We start from the raw sequence: 17295 nt of genomic DNA on the forward strand, positions 1-17295 counted from the left end.
GTCGCCCAGAGTAGCAGGGGAAACCCAGCCAGATGGGTGGTGTCACAACAACAACAACAACAACACACAGTAATAAGGGACATTCAAGTGACCCGGATCCGTTTTCATAAAGACAGGAAGTGAAACCATATGGGGAGGGAAACAGAACCGGAGGCGTAGATCTAAGAAATGTATTGGAGAGACTCACACATTTGAACTGCCAGTCAAGTTGGAACACTGCACTGAATGGAGGGCCCCTTGGGAATTTGGGACTCTGTGGGAAAGAGCAAGCCATGATGGCTTAAGAGGGGGTTGTGATTATCCCAGTATTATCAGGGCCACTGGCGGAGGAAGGTGGGTGCGGTAGGTGTGGTCCGCCCCAGGTGTCATCCCTGAGGGGGGGGTGTAACATTGCCACCCCGCCCCCTGGAAGGCTCTCCCCGCCCTCGCACACAGCATGTGCGCCACTCCGGGTGCAGGAGAAGCTAGCTTCGCCTCTGATCAGGGCGCTCAGAGCGTATGCACTCTGGAATGTGCAACTTCAATCTGAACTGAGCATTATTAGAATGTCTGAATATGAATGGAGAAGTAATTCAGTACTTATTAAATAACTACAAAAATAGGGATGGGGGGAATTAATTTCAGTCCGCATTTTCATGCACATCTACCTAATTTGCACTTCCCAGAACAATACTTGCATCAAAATGTAGCTATTTTTCAAAATTTGCACTTCCTCAAATTTTGCACTGCAGTTCTCTAACCCAAAAATCGGTAGTGCAATGGATATATTAGGGAAGTGTATATATATATTCATGAAAATAACATATACAAATGATTTATATTGGGGGTTAGGCTTGCAAAAATGAGCATATGATGAGAAATGTGTGCTAAAATGCTGACAATTTTTTTGTGAAGCCTTTAAAAAAATGCAAATGGATGCAGAAATGTCATGAATGACACTTAAGGTGAGAAAAGTGAAAGAAATAAGAAAGGACAGATTTGCCCATCTCTGGTGCAAAGTACTTTCTACTCATTCTCAAGAACCGGCTAAAGTTTGGATCTAGTCACATGATTTAAAAGCAATGGAATGCAATCCTTGAAAATCATAATGTGTCATCATACTTTAGAGCTTAAAATAACCTCACCAGCTGCATGTTGATTTTAAACTTCATGAAATATCAAACAACCCCCTCCTTTTATAACAAGCACCTCAGCACACTGGGAATTATGGCGAGTGGAGGAAATCATTGCCAGCTTGATGATAGAGATGTTCTGTACTCAATATTACCAGCAGAGCATTGATCCCAGGACAGCACAAGGGGGGTGGGGGGGAATCATAACTAAACTTTACAACTCCATGGGGGCTGTAAGAGATTGATTTTCAATCACAGAACAAAGGAGTGGAAACTCTTTTCTTCTGAAACGGATCCACATGTAGGAGAGAAATGATATTATATAAAAATGGAATTTTGTCTCCTACACTTCAGTCTTAGATAACATCACGCCATTCCACTTGTTGGAAAGGCGAGATACACATTTTTAACAAATGAACAAATAATAAATAGCAGCACAAAGTACAGAAGCTCTTGTTATATGCCAAAAAAGCAGCATTAAAATTCATGCTTTTAAATGGTTGTTAATCCAATAAATATGCCTTGGAAAAATACTACCACTGTCCTAGCTATCCCCCCCCCCCCCGCTGCCCCTGCCACCCAATAACCCAGAATCATCCTAATAGAGAGGCTTATAAGGACCAAATGACTATGTAATGGCAATGTGTTAGCACTGATGACTCAAGAGATTTCAGGTGGGGAGTTAGCATGCACAACACCAGCCAGCTATTGGTAAAGCATAGAACTAACCGGTCCATGAACCTTCCCTTGTGGGGACAGTGCAATAGCTCAGTTGTACAACACATGCCTTGTATGTGGAAGGCCTCTGAATAGCCATCGCTGGGAGTTGCAGGTGTGCAGAGTGCTGTTTCGCTCAGGTCCTGCTTTGGGGCTTCCCACAGGCATCTGGTTGGCCACTATGAAAAGAGAAGGCTGAACCCAATGGGCCTACAGAGTGATCTAGTAGAGCTCTGCTTATGTTCTCAAAATCCTGAGATAAACACCTGTCAGTTCCAATAAAAATGGTGTCCAGTTGATGGGCTATGAAAGACCTTGGCCTAAAACCTTGGAAAGCCACTTCCAATTCAAGTAGAGAGCATTGGACTAGATGGACCTGTGGCCTTACTCAGGATTAAAGCAGCAGCTTTGCATCTTTCTGCTGACTATTAATTCGTTTCACTATATATTGGCTTCAATTTAACAGGAGTCAGGCCAGATATAAATGGCTTCCCACCCCTGAGATAATGTACCACAAAGAAGTTGGTGGAAGGTCTTAGCACTCTAAGCACCCCCAAAATGCCACTGGCTCAGAAACACTGCCAATTTTTAGATGACCCCATATGTGAAAAGAGAAATGAGAAAGACTGATGGTCTTTTGAAGGAGAAAATGATGTATTCCCCTTCCCTTACCCTCTTCCTCCCTGTGCACTTGGACAAGTTGCATAAATCACCCAGGAACCCAGTCAATCACTTATTCAAATGAAATAAGCAATTTGGACTAAATCCTAATGCTGATTTTATTCAGTACTTGATTAGGAAAATGTTTTGACAAGGAATGGATTATGCTGAGCAAGCATTTCTAGATCTGGCTTACTTTTATTTCTTAAGAAAAATATCTGGCTTTAAGGGTCTCAACCCTGCAGAGCTGACTGGTTCAAAATCCTGGAGGTGTGGTGGGTGGAGGACTCATGGAATCTATTGGTGAAATGTTTTCCCCGCCCCAGGAATCCTATATTTTCCCTTGGTCATTTCTATTTTTACACTCCCTGCTTTTACCCACTTCAGCCACAATCTTCTCCAAAAAAACCCCAAAACATTCTGTCACTGAATGTTCGGTGGCATATTTACAAGACTTGTGGACAGTGGCGTAGCAAGGTCAGGTGGTACCATGTGTTGAAATTTTCTTGTCACCGACACAAACATTGATATTATTATTATCATTATTATTTGCCTGCAAAAATGGTTTGACTTTATTTCATATTCTCTTACAAAGGAATGTGGATTCTGGGTCTCTGATAACAAGTAGGCGACTGTGGAAAGATACTTAAATCTACAGGATGGATTGTGTTTTGCCTTGTGTTATTTTATTTATATTTATTGTTTGTTTATTTAATAAAAATTATTTTAAAAAACAACCTGCAAAGTGGTTTACCAAAACAAAAAAACCCACAGCAGTAAAATCAAGAAAAATTAACAACCCTACTAAAATATTTAAACAGATTAAAATTACTTCAATTTCCTAAGCATCTGTGTCTGCTTGCCTAAACAAGAATGCTTTTAGCAGGTGCCTGAAAACAGTCTAGCAAAGACTGTTTTGCAAGAAGCTGGGAGTTCCAAAGTGCAGGTGCTGCCTCACCAAACAATGTAGTACAGATAGTATGTGGAACCTGTAGCAGTGCTTTTATTTATTGTGATTTCACCATGCTCTATATTATCTGAAAAGGAAAACATTTATTTAAAAAGCAAGACTGAACAGCAGCAATCTACTCACCTTCGAGTCTCATCAGGATCAGTGGGACTTTTTCCCGAGCCGACGGTGCATAAGATGGGCTGCAATCCTATGCACCCCTTGCATCCAACTTGTTACCTAAAAATCTGCACAAACCTGCACCAGACATTTGTAGAATTGGAAGGGACCCCTGAGGGTCATCTAGCCAACCCCCTGGGGCAATGCAGGCATCTCAACTAGACCATCCCTGACCGATGGCCATCCAGCCTCTGTTTAAGATCTCCAAGGAAGGAGAGGCCACCTCCTCCTGAGGAAGTTCTTTTCACTGTTGAACAGCTCGGCTCTGCCTGCCTCAAGTTTTGACAGCTCAGGGGAGGCTTGGGAGTCGCGGTCAGGTGGTGCACCTTTGCCCCATGCTCCTGAGCTGCTTCCTGGGGGGGAGCCTCCAAAGCCTCCCCCAAGCAGCCAAAACGAAGGGGGAGGGGGGAAGGCCGCTGCCAAAGCAGTGCAGCTCCCCCCCCCACCAGGAAGCAGCCTGGGAGCTGCCATTTTGTGACCCCCTCAGTAATGACACCCGGGTGGCCCACACACCCCGCACACCCCTTCCTATGCCACTGCTTGCGGATTGCTTTGTTGCAGCATCCACGAATGAGCAGCTGATGGTATGTTTAAATCAAAAGACCTCTATGCTCTCCTCTAGGACCTCATGAAATGGAATAGACAGAAAGGGTTGCTTTGACAGAACCTACAGAACAGACTTTCTCAATCTTGGGTCCCCAGATGTCGTTGGACTACAGGGCCCATCATCCCTAGCTAGCGGGACCAGTATGGTAAAAAAGGTAAAGGATCCCTGGACGGTTAAAGGTAAAGGATCCCACAGGCGACTGTGGGGTTGCGGCTCTCATCTTGCTTTCAGGCCAAGGGTGTTTGTCCACAGACAGCTTTCTGGGTCATGTGGCCAGCAGGACTAAACCGCTTCTGGCGCAATTCGAACTGCCAGGTTGGCAGGAGCTGGGACAGAGCAATGGGAGCTCACCTGCTGCTATAGACAGATAAAAATCTCAAGTTCATGCACTCCATATGGTTTTGAATCACAGCTCCCTGGCCTTGGCTATGCTGGTTGGAGATTGACTACGACCACATCTAGAAGACCATGGGTCCCGTTTCCATGGGCTAAGAATAACAGAAGAGATGTTAGCATTTATACAGCAATTCACATGCATTCTCTCCATAATTGTCACAGTGATAGCAGCTTATTTATGGCCACCTAACTGATTGTGATAGATATGTTTTGACTTTTGAAATACCTGATATTATAATTCATCGCCTGAGCCACCAAGCGACTAGACATTTTATGGTGTACTAAAGGTATACAGTCAAAAAACAAACAGAAGTAGCCTACTCCATTTCCATACAGTGGTACCTCGGGTTACAGACACTTCAGGTTACAGACTCTGCTAACCCGGAAGTAGTACCTCGAGTTAAGAACTTTACTTCAGGATGAGAACAGAAATCGTGCAGCTGCAGCAGGAGGCCCCATTAGCTAAAGTGGTACCTCAGGTTAAGAACAGTTTCAGGTTAAGAAGGGACCTCCGGAATGAATTAAGTTTGTAACCAGAGGTATCACTGTATTACCAAATGTCTGTCCGCTCTCACAGTTGCTTTTAACTAGACAGTCAATAGGACTGAGCAGTCACTCAGCAAGCTTTTGCAGATTTTGGAGTTAGATGTATCTCTGTGATCAAAACAAAACACCGATCAAATTTTTCAAAAATAAAATAAAATTGAGTGTTTCACGGCTAATGAGAGACTGCCCATTGTGGAAATCTGATTTCTTGCCTCAAGAGTCTTGCAACTGCAGCTCCAAAGTCAGGGATTAATGTCAATGAAAGCCTTATTCACAAACATTTCCATATTCATGAGTCTCTGACACTTGCAGGCAATGTGCATAAGAAAAGTAAGCTCTTGGAAGGGGTCTCTCACCCTGTGCTAACACAATAAGAGTCACAAGAGAAGCCTTTAAAAATTTAACCATTTCCCAGCTGAATCACATTTGCTCTCCATTGCAGTGAGAGTAATTTTGATTTTTCATAATAAAGTGCTAACATGTTAAAAATATCCCTATTTACTGAGGGACAGTTCCCGCTTTAGGGTGCCTGCTCCTAGGGATGGACAGACCCATTAAAGTCCAGTCCATCTCAGTTCTCAGGAGGGATGGGATTCAGTCCATCCCATTCATTTTCTGGTTGGATTTTTAATGGAAAAGCAAAAACACGCAGTGTTTCCATAGCATTAAAAAGCTGTTAAGCGGTGTAGTCAGAGATGCATCTATCTTTGCTTTGTGTACCATATCACTTGGGCCTAATTTTGCTAATTACCTTCCAGTTTTATCAGTGTACTTCTATTTTTGTTGTTGGGGTTTGGCAGGGGAGATTGTTCTGCAGTTAATATTTTCAATACAGTCTAATGACGTGTGTGTGTGTGTGTGTGTGTGTGTGTGTGTGCTACTTCTCTTCTGCTCAGTCTTCCCAGCTGACTATCCAGATAGCAAATCCAGGTAGCAAATCCTCTTATCGTCAGAAAGTTCTTCCTGGCGTTTAGCCAGAATCTTATTTCATGTAACTTGAAGCCATTGGCTTGGGTCCTACCCTCTGGAGCAGGAGAAAACAAGCTTGCTCCATCATGTGGCAGCCCATGAGATATTTGAAGATGGCTATCATATGGCCTCTATGTCTCCTCTTTCTCATGGTAAACATACCCAACTCCCTCAACCATTCCTCATAAGGCTTGGTTTCTAGACTTGATAATCTAGGTTGCCCTCTTCTGAACATGTTTCAGCTTCTCAATAGCCTTCTTAAATTGTGGTGCCCAGAATTGGACACAGGATGCCCGGAATAATCTGACTAAGGCAGAATAGAGTGGTACTATTACTTCCCTTTACCTGGACACTATACTTCTGTTGATGCAGCCTAGAATTGCATTAGCTTTTTATGCTGCTGCATCACACTGTTAACTCATGTTAAACTTGTGGTCCACTAAGCCCCCTAAGGGTGGCGCTGTGGGTAAAAGCCTCAGCGCCTAGGGCTTGCCGATTGAAAGGTCGGCGGTTCGAATCCCCGCGGCGGGGTGCGCTCCCGCTGCTCGGTCCCAGCGCCTGCCAACCTAGCAGTTCGAAAGCACCCCGGGTGCAAGTAGATAAATAGGTACCGCCTACCAGCGGGAAGGTAAACGGTGTTCCGTGTGCTGCGCTGGCTCGCCAGATGCAGCTTTGTCACGCTGGCCACGTGACCCGGAAGTGTCTCCGGACAGCGCTGGCCCCCGGCCTATAGATGTGAGATGGGCGCACAAACCCCAGAGTCTGTCAAGACTAGCCCGCTCGGGCAGGGGTACCTTTACCTTTACCTTTTAAGCCCCCTAAGATGCTTTTCACATACACTACTAGTAAGCCAGGTTTCCCCCATCCTAAATTGTGCAGCTGGTTATTCCTGCCTAATGTCAGAGAAGCCTGACACCTAAGTGCAGAACCTTGCATTTGTCCATACTGAAACTCATTTTGTTAGTTCTCCAATCCGTTAAGGTCATCTTGAATCCCAATTCTGTATTCTGCATGTGTCTTATTTCTTCACATCATCAGAGTACATCACCTTTTTCAAAAAAAGGAACACATTTGTCTACTGAGAACTAAGTTCTGTTGAGTTTAATAGGGCTTCATCCCAGGTAAGTGAGTATATGATTGCAAGCTTAGTTGAACTATTCTATTCAGTTATGCTTTTTCTGTGTTTGTCATCATTGGTTATGTTAGGACATCATCATATAGTTTGTATATTTTAATTTCAGTACATTTTCTATTCAAGAATTTTTAAGATGCAGGTGGTGTTTTTTTTTAAGCCTTACATGTGTGTCACGATCCTCTCTAATCTCTCTTAAGTAAGCACCAACGTAAGGGAAGGATCACCCCACCCCCCAAAAACCATTCTTTAAATTACTTGCCTTATCTTAGAAACTGATGCTTGTGTATAGTAATTCCCACATTTTCTCATATCTTCAGGCACTATCATGATTCATAAGACTGCATGCATGCCCTAATTAAAAGAAACATGGTAATCACCAACCTGCAGGCACCTTCTAGTTTAATGAACAATGTTCCTCTGCTTTCAAGCTAAGGCAGTGCTGTTCAAAATATGTTCTAGGAAGGTTCTTGGCAGCCTCTTAGTAGTTCCTCAACAAATAAGAATAGTAATGACAGTCAAAGTTTCCCTGGAAGACAGCTTGACCTGTTTCTGCAGAGTCTCTGTTCAAGTACAGTGCTCTCAGCCCAAGCCTCCCCAGATGATTCCCATGTGGACAGTGCTAGGCCACAAGAGGATTAGAAAATTGGGCTTCTCCAGTCAAGATGCACAGGACTAAGAGCCAGCTCACATTATTTTGGCACCTGAACAGAGCTGGCCTGAATCCTTAGGCTGCATGAGATGAAGGACAAGACTGCACTCTCCTCCCGTTCCATGTCCAGAAGCCACCTAGGCTGGCCGCTGAATATGACCTCAACAGTGGTGACCTGACAACATCTTCCAACACACTTGAGGGCAGCAGGGCAGCTTATGGGACACAGGGTACAGAAAGAAATAATCCTCTTCTCTTGCACTAAAAACAACACTGCTAACAACAGGAACAGGAACAACAACTTGTTATTTATATGCTGTCCATCTGATTGGGTTGCCCCAGCCAATCTGGGTGGCTCCCACAAAAAATAGTAAAAACACAATACAACATCAAACACTAAAAACTTTCCTGAAGAGCGCTGCCTTCAGATGTCTTTTAAAAATGACATAGCTGCTTATCTGTTTGAAATCTGGAAACGTGTTTGAGAAATGGAAACCGTGTCTCCCTAGGACCTGTTTCTTTCATGCTATCAATAACCAATTGATAGCCACACAAACCACCCCTTGTCTTCAACACCTCAAAATATGCGCCTTGCAAGTTGCAGGGTAAGTTGGCGTCATTGATATCCAAATAAACTCTCTCACCCAAAGAAGCTGGTTGTACAGAAGGCATCATGCAACATACTTTGTTCTGAGGGAAAAGTACACTCACAGAGATAAAAGTATCCACTGATAGTATATATATATTCAGTACAGCTGCAAACTTTGATTACTTGAAGGACTTTTATTTTAAAACTGGGAAATTATGTTTCTAACATGGCAAAACATGCTATGTCTTAGCTTACCGCTTCAAAGTTTATCTCTTTTAGAAGATTGAAATGATTGTCATAATTAGCCTCCATGTAAATACTCAGTATTATAGGGCAGTCAGCACAATTACTAGAGGTTTATCAGCAAATTGGAGCAGGGAGGATAAAATTCCTGTGTTCATTTGATTAACTTTTGCATTGCTCAGAACAGGGAATATGCTACTGTTTTTCTTTCACTCTGTTCTTTCTGCAGCTGCTAAGAGAAACTTTTGCATTGCCTCTCCTTTTATTTTTTAGATGACAGGTTTTGTGATTCTGCAAACATATGATGTAATCAGAACAGAGTATGACTGGGTTCTTTGAACAGGGTCATGTGGAAAATCCTTAGTCCCAGCCAAGCAATAATTGGAAGTGTGCTGCTAAATAGTTGGAAATTGTAATGAAAAACTGACCATTGAGGGTGGCATGGAAAGGAAGGAAGGAAACAATCCCTACCTGCAGATTCATGGAAACTTTGGAGAAAGTTGTTCAGGAGCCCCTCCAAAATCGGTTTATCAGGCAGGCCCAATCTCTATTTGGATTTTCTGCAGATCTGGCAAGATTGGATTTTTGCAAGAAACCTATGGTGCAGCTGTGGAACAGCGAAACATGGGGTAATAAATCAAAATGTGGGTCAAGCAAAAGCATGGATGAGCCTCTAACTCACAGAAAATCCATTGCAGAACCTCTTAACCTGGCACTGTTTTAGACATTATTTCTTGTGTGCTTGCAGTAACTAAATGCTGCACCTACTATAAAGCAAAAGATTCAACCACTGCCCTCAGGATTACAATCTAAAAGTCTAGGTACACAAGGAAATGCAAAAGGTAAAGATGGAAGATCTGTTTTAGAATACAAGGGAGAAGAACCAAGGGTTGTTGCTTTTTAAAAAGAAAAAGACAGATGTATTTTAAAAATGAGTACACATCAACAGGAGTCAAATGATAGCCAAGAAAAAAGCACTTTGAAGTATGGGGAATAGCAAGCGAAACAGGATACAGTGGGAAAAGGAAACATACGCATGGGCGTAGCCAGAGGGTGGGGGGGCAGCTGACTCCCATCAAGTAAATAAATAGAAATATTTAACTAACTGACCAACTGTGTTGCAGATAACTCAGTTCTGCCCCCTCAATGTAACACACACACCAAATAAATCCTGGCTATGCCTATGAGCACATGAGGGGGTTTTTTATAGAGGACAAAGATAAGGGGCATGGGGAGGGAAACGAATGATGGCATTTTAAAGTCAACTGAAGTTTAACTCAAATCTCTCTATACAAAGCCAGTTTCCAAGATTATGTGTGACCCAGTGATGGAGCTATATGTAAAAGGAGGAGCTGATTGGGGAGCATGTAGGAAAGAGGAGCACATTCTAGCTTGCCAGGCGAAACCCTTCCTTATCTCCTCCTCTAGAGAGCCAGTGTGGTGCAGTGGTTAAGAGCGATAGACTCGTAATCTGGGGAACCGGGTTCGTGTCTCTGCTCCTCCACATGAAGCTGCTGGGTGACCTTGGGCCAGTCACACTTCTCTGAAGTCTCTCAGCCCCACTCAACTCACAGAGTGTTTGTTATGGGGGAGGAAGGGAAAGGAGAATGTTAGCCACTTTCAGACTCCTTCACGTAGTGATAAAGTGGGATATCAAATCCAAACTTTTCTTCTTCTTCTTCTTCTTCTTCTTCTTCTTCTTCTTCTTCAGCAGCAGCCGGGTAGTTAAGCACAACAGCTGCCCACCTCCACGCCACCCAATGAATCAGGCTGCCTTTCCTGCCTGAGGAGTGGGTGGGGGGATAAGAAGAGATGGAGAGGGATTTGAACTCTCCACCCTGAAACTTGAACAAACCTTTTTGCCTAGAACACAAAAAATATCAATGTAAAACAAAAGTAATTCACTAAAAATTTCCAGGGTTCCCAAACTACCAGCACTCATTATTCTAAACTGAATAGAAGGTAGCCAATATCCCTCTTCAGTGAGATGAGAAACGTAAAACTCCTGTAGCTTGAAATGGCCAGAAATAGAGAGCAAGACCGTTACCTTTCTGAATGCTTACTTTTTATAAGTTCAGGGTATCTCACAAATGTGAACAAGTATCTGATTTTACATAAAAGAATCACCCTTAAAAGCCTTATTGCCTCCTTGAGATGAAACCTGAGGAAGTTTGGCATGCAATGTTACAGGCTAAAATAAATAACAAGTTTATGATTGGCTTTAATGTGGCTTTTCAGCGTTAGTGCGAGGTTAAGTCAAACATACTCTTTCAATCAAACACACACTTTAGGGATGTTTAATAGTCAGGTTCAGTCTGCAGCTAATTGCATTTTATTGGCTTTAACCTAAATATACAGCCCAGTCCACACTCAGTTAGAACAGGGTATCTGGATGTAAGATCTAAGTCACTGGTTCAAATCAAGTTCAGGCTTTCCACCCCATAATGTCCAGTCTACTTGGATCACATGCTCTATCTTACAGCAATAGTTAGAGACAACAAACTTCAACATTTGTAATGTTTTGCAGGTGGCCAGTGTACAGGTTCAGCCTCTGTGTGACACACAACTAGGGCTGGGCAGTATCTGGTTTTCAGCATTGTGATATATCACCATATAAACATCACGATATACTGATATCTCATGATGTCTGAAATCAGGATGGAGCTATGTACTGTAGAGGCATTGGCTGGTTTCACAGTTTCCCCTGCATCATAATCTTTGCATAACACACACACATACACACATCATGATTCATGATATATTGCCAAGTAAAAAATTATGAAACTCATATCACAATATGGACTTCAAACTGGTTTTGGACAATATATCAATATATTGCCCAACCCCCCACACAACTCAGTTCTGTCCAAAATCAGCTTCTAGTAGGCCAAATGAGTTTGGATTATACAATGCCTAATGAAAGTTTCTGGCTGCCTCAGAGCTCTGAGCAATGAGACTTACTGGCTGCAGGCTACCATCACATTCTTCCTTCTCCTCTGCTCTTTACTTCACTGGAGTAAGGTCTGACACATGCCAGCTTGATTGACATGTGCGAGCAAGGAATTTTTGATGGATTTACCATGCATGTCTGCGGAGAAGTAACACCCATTGAATTTAGTGAGGCATCCTCCCTAGTATGTGGGTATACAATTCAAGCCTCACTTAAAATGGTAAAATGTTGATATTAATGTATATTCTGCTGCAGCTATTTTAATGATACGGGTATATGTGAAAGATTTGTTAAATACTTACATGTGGTAATAACTGTTCTCAGTAATGGAGGGAATTGTTTTCTATATGGTTAGGGAAACTTAATTGTTGGAATGCTGTAATTTCTTAGCTGACTAACATGAATATAAAAGTGATTCATGAAATATGTTAAATGCATTTGATATACTTATGGTTTTTATACCTATTTACTGCACCACTATATTTTTTGTCTTACTGTCATTGTCAGTTGCTTTGAGCATTAATTTATATGGGACAGCAACATAATTATTAAACATTTTTAAAATGTCAGTCCCGTTAACCCCTGTGGTGATTGCTGCTAGTTTACGTATATTGATAAGGCAACTGGCCATGGGGAAGGGCTGCAACTGTCACACACAACCAGCAACAGAAGTTGCAATCCCCGTGGTGTCCATATTCTCTATGACAGGGGTCCGCAAACCTTTTCAGCAGGGGGGCGGGCCACTGTCCATCAGACCTTCTGGGGGGCCGGACTATATTTTGAAGGAAAAAATGAACAAATTCCTATGCCCCACAAATAACCCAGAGATGCATTTTGAATAAAAGGACACATTCCACTCAGGTAAAAACATGCTGATTCCTGGACCATCTGCAGGTCAGATTTAGAAGGCAACTGGGCCGGATCCGGCCCCCGGGCCTTAGTTTGCCTACGCATGCTCTATGACATAGAGACAGGAAGAGCTAGAATGTCATCATTTGGCATAGAATCAGAAAGGGCTAGAATGAAAGCCACCATTTGAAGAAGAAGTGCGCAAGGTGGGTGGATCAGGAAAGGAAAAGTCACTCTTCTCCCATATTAGACTGTGCCCCCGTGAGCTAGCATTGGTCACCCCATATCATCAGGACTTGCCACTGGGTTCCTACTGATGTGCAGCTCATGTGCTTTCCTCTCCAGTGACACAGCCATGCCACTACCTGGCCCAATAGTGGGGCTAGAGTTGTGGCCAAGTCAGAGGGAGACAGGGCATGCAAGTCATGTTGATGCCAGAGGGTGGGGCCTAGGGATGTGTATGGAAGGTAAGAGAGGATATATTAGTATGTATTATCCTTCTTTACACACACTTGTGAGTACAGCAGAGTACACCCCTTTGCACCAAACAGGCAGATGTTGTTTCAGCTGGTTACAGCCTTTTTGATTAAGCAATCCAGGATGCCTCAGTGCAGCCTGGATTCTTCTTGGCATTTCCCCCCCCCCCCCTTATCCCACTTAAAACAATAACAGCACAAAACTAGTCTTCACAGTTCACATTCAGCAGCAATCTGGAGGCAGGCTAAGGTTGCAGTTACAGGTACAATTGTATATATTTATAAGACAATGGAGTCTGACGCTTTTGACTTCAGACTCTAGAACTAGCTACAGTACATCTTTGTACAGATGCAGCAGCAAGATGAATAGAGTAAGAGAGCAAAACGGAGTAAGAGAGAGAGAGTGACTAGCCTTTTTATACCAGTTACGCCCACCTCTACCTGGCTGCACCCAGAGGGAAGAGGCTCCCACAGGTTTGAAGGGTGTGCCTTAAAAGAAGAGGTGCCCTCTCCCTGGGCAGGCTCACCTGAGTAACATGAGGGCTGGTCACCTGTCAGAGCCTTTAAGAGTTAGCTTTCTGCAGTCACCTCTGCAGATCTCACTTGTCAATTTAAATACATTTAGCCATAATTTAATTCATTTACCTGTGTTACACCTCTTTAATGCCAGTTCTAGGCAGAAAACACTGGTCTCTTCCACTGTCACCACAGAAGCTAGTGCTTGGAAGCATAATTTGATAAATGTTTTAGCTGTGATTTTTGCTTTTATTTTTAGACATCTTATTTCATTTTCTGCTTTATGTTTTTAGTCATTAATTATTATAAACTGGAGTATAAATGTATAAAATAAAAAATACATCCCAAGGAACTTATGTGGATTGACGCAAGGCAAAGTATTTTTCAGCACATTGTAAGTTTTAATTGGCTTAACAATGCCAGGATGTCTATGTTATCACCACTTAGGTAGGGAATGTTCAATATTGCTTTAATTCTCCATACTTTAGTATAAAATGTTTTTTCCCCAGGATGTAGATGCACAGTACTAATGAGCATCTTATCTCTGTTGCTGTGCAGGTTGGCATGTAGTGTTAGCCTATATCTGAAGCTCCAATTACAGCATTCTGTTGTGGAGAATTGTGGAGAAGGATTGCTGGGGGTAAAACTAGAAAGAAACAGAAGATTGAAGTGACTTTGGATTTGCAAGGACTTGGAAAGCTAGAAACCCTCTCTGGGCTCTTGAAGCAACTGTGTATATTGTGTGTATAGTGTGTTTTGTGTTTACTAAATAAAACAACCTCTGATACACTTTGTCCACTGTGGGAAGTTTAATAGCTTTGCTGAACTTCTCACCGCACAAAGTAACCCAACAGGTTATTGGTCACAAACATTCAACCCATAATTATCAATGTCTGTATTTTTCAGCATTTCATTTCCCTCTGACCTCATTCGTTTACTACCCATCCACCCTACCCTAACTTAGAACAATACGTTATGTATCTGACAAAGTGGACAGTAATATACAAAAGCTTCTGCCACAATATATTTGTTAGTGTTTAATTGTTGTTTTTATTTTGTTTAGGAAAATATGCTGCCATCTTTACTTTCTTTGTTTATAGCTGTGGTAAAGCAAACTTCTTTGCCACCAGTGATGTTACAGCATTAACTGAATAAGCATCTGTGGCATTTGTAGGACAAAGCAATACCTATGTTAACAAACTGTGGGGGGTGTAGCGGGTATCAAGGGGAATTGCATTTGCACTGCAAAAAAACAAAAAACAAAAACAAAAAAACTTCAGTGGCTGAAGTGAATTGATGGGATGCAGGTGGTGCTGTGGTCTAAACCACTAAGCTACTTGGGCTTGCTGATCGAAAGGTCGGTGGTTTGAATCTGCATGATGAGGTGAGCTCTCATTGCTCTGTCCCAGCTTCTGCCATCCAAGCAGTTCGAAAGCATACCAGTGCAAGTAGATAAATAGGTTCCGCAGCAGAGGTAAGGTAAATGGTGTTTCCGTGCACTCTGGCTTCCATCATGGTGTTCCGTTGCATCAGAAGTGGTTTAGTCGTGCTAGCCAAATGACATGGAAAGCTGTCTGCGGATGAATGCTGGCTCCCTTGGCCTGAAAGCAAAGTTGAGAGCTGCACCTCATAGTCAATTTCGACTGGACTTAACCATCCAGGGGTCCTTTACCTTTACCTCAGTGGCTGAAAAAAAGTTATATTCCAAAACAGAAGCAGTTCCTTGAAGAAAGACATTTGGAGCCCTGAATCAGCTAAACACCAGCACTACAAAAGGTTCACCAGAAAGGCCCAGAGAAGGGAAGAGGAAACAAGAAGCAGCAAAAATAGCAGATGTCTTCTTGTGGAAGAAAGACAAATGGTGCCCTAGAAAATAATAGGTCTGCCAATCAAGGCACCAGCAACAGAATCTTGTGGCACTTCACAGATCAATAAATGCTGGTCCTTCTTGATCAGTTGGTGGCATTAATAGGTAGCCCCTAGGCATAGCAGATCTCGCTGGATAGTTCCCTCTGTAATGTTAGCTGCCATCCAGGTTGGCTGCACAGGAGACAATATCCAAATGTATGAGAAATAAGGCAGAAAGTTGATGTGCGTGAGAGAAAGCATATGAATATTCCTAGGTCACCTGTGCACATTTGAGCATTTACATGAGTAACACAGGCCTGAAGATCATAACATAATTTCATATATACGTAAGTGGGAAGTGTTCCATTGGGGAAGTGGGAAGTACTTCTCCCTGTGACTTTGGGGATAAGTTTATAGAAGTGGGCATAACCCATAGGAATGCTCCACCAAGATGTGTCTCTTCCCTTTTCCTTGCCCTGAGATGAACTTGCAGTTTACATCACCAAAGTCAACACAAAATGAGAAATCTCTGATTGTTCACATGAAAGCTTCCCACTCTGGATTCAGTACTGTACCAGATGTGCAAGCAGCATCCCACGGCGATGGCAATGGCAAGGTATTTTATATGAAGCTCATTTGAAATGGACTGAGTCTGTTCAGATGCACTCGTGCTGATCATCTGGTATCGGCATTCAGTGTGCCAGAGACTTGAGTCTTCTCTTCCCCTTCCTTCATCTATATAACTGACAAGGCAGTCATGGGGATCAGTGCAGGATTGTGCAAACTGCAGAGCTGACTTCAGAATGTCCTGCAGGGAAAGGTGCCATCCATTTCCAAGGATACTTATCCTACATGTACTATTAAATCACAAAACTACACTTCCATCTTCTGCTCCCACTAATTTGAGATAGCAAGAAAAAGCTAAGTAGTTTGAAGGTACTTTGTGTTTCACATAGAGCTGTTAAAGTTCTAAGTTTAATGTACATAAAAAGCTGTGTTTGAGAGCCTTGTATTATGAATGCTGTAAAGGTCAATTTCCCTTCAGCAATAGGTTCCACTCGGGATGAAAGTGGAACGTTGGTGTTTTTCCATTTCAGTGAATTAAACCACCTGATGACTTAGCACCCAGAAACCCAGCTCTCTCTGAGACCTGAGAGAATAAAGTTGACTGAACTGCGCAATGGATTCAACCACACTCCTTAGTTAGGGCTGTCATACGTCCCGGACAGTACCGGGGTATCAAAGACAGAAATGACATCTGTGGGGAATTTCTGAAATGTTTTAGGCAAGTCAATTAAAAAATTGTGTCTTTTTGGCTCAACAAAAAAAGCTCAGTGGTGGTTTCCTAAAAAAAAGCTCAATGATTTTCAGGGTGTCCTACCTTAGTACAATGTGTTACTTTGTATTTTGTTCTTGTACCTAGATTTAAGAATGTTCTGCAGTAAAGCTTTGGAATTCATTCTTGGGATGGAAATTACTGAGAAATGCTTGAACATTCAAAAAGCACTGCAAAGTATTATTGTTTCATTAAATTATTGCTCTATGCAGGCAAAGTGTGCTGTAAACACTTCTCTGGATATTTGCAGAATGACCACACCAGCAACTGAACTGGTCTGGTGTAGGAATCTCAAACAGATTTAGATTTAGCTTTGTTTATCCATGCATAATTGCCCCCTCTCATAAGAGGACAGCTCAGGGTCACCAAATCAAACTAATTGCCAACAAATTCAAACAAGATACAGCTACAGTGGCACCTCGGGTTAGGTACTTAAGTCGTTCCGGAGGTCCGTTCTTAACCTGAAACTGTTCTTAACCTGAAGCACCACTTTAACTAATGGAGTCTCCTGCTGCCGCTGCGCCGCCAAAGCACAATTTCTGTTCTCATCCTGAAGCAAAGTTCTTAA

The 17295-nt window shown here is 42.6% G+C and overlaps 1 long non-coding RNA gene across 1 annotated transcript in view; it reads right to left on the minus strand.

Annotated features, from left to right (window-relative positions):
• LOC309531737 overlaps positions 1-13256 on the minus strand; it is a 13306-nt gene extending 50 nt beyond the window's left edge. Inside the window, exons 1-2 of the long non-coding RNA XR_014219403.1 lie at positions 7531-13256; positions 1-549 (exon numbers count right to left, since the gene is read on the minus strand). The exon at positions 1-549 is cut by the window's left edge and continues 50 nt beyond it. This is a non-coding gene — a long non-coding RNA (uncharacterized lncRNA). The remainder of the gene's footprint in view (positions 550-7530) is intronic.
• Positions 13257-17295: the final 4039 nt, after the last annotated feature.

This window comes from Podarcis vaucheri (assembly GCF_965113315.1).
Source record: "Podarcis vaucheri genome assembly, chromosome: 4".
Taxonomy (NCBI): Eukaryota; Metazoa; Chordata; class Lepidosauria; order Squamata; family Lacertidae; genus Podarcis; species Podarcis vaucheri.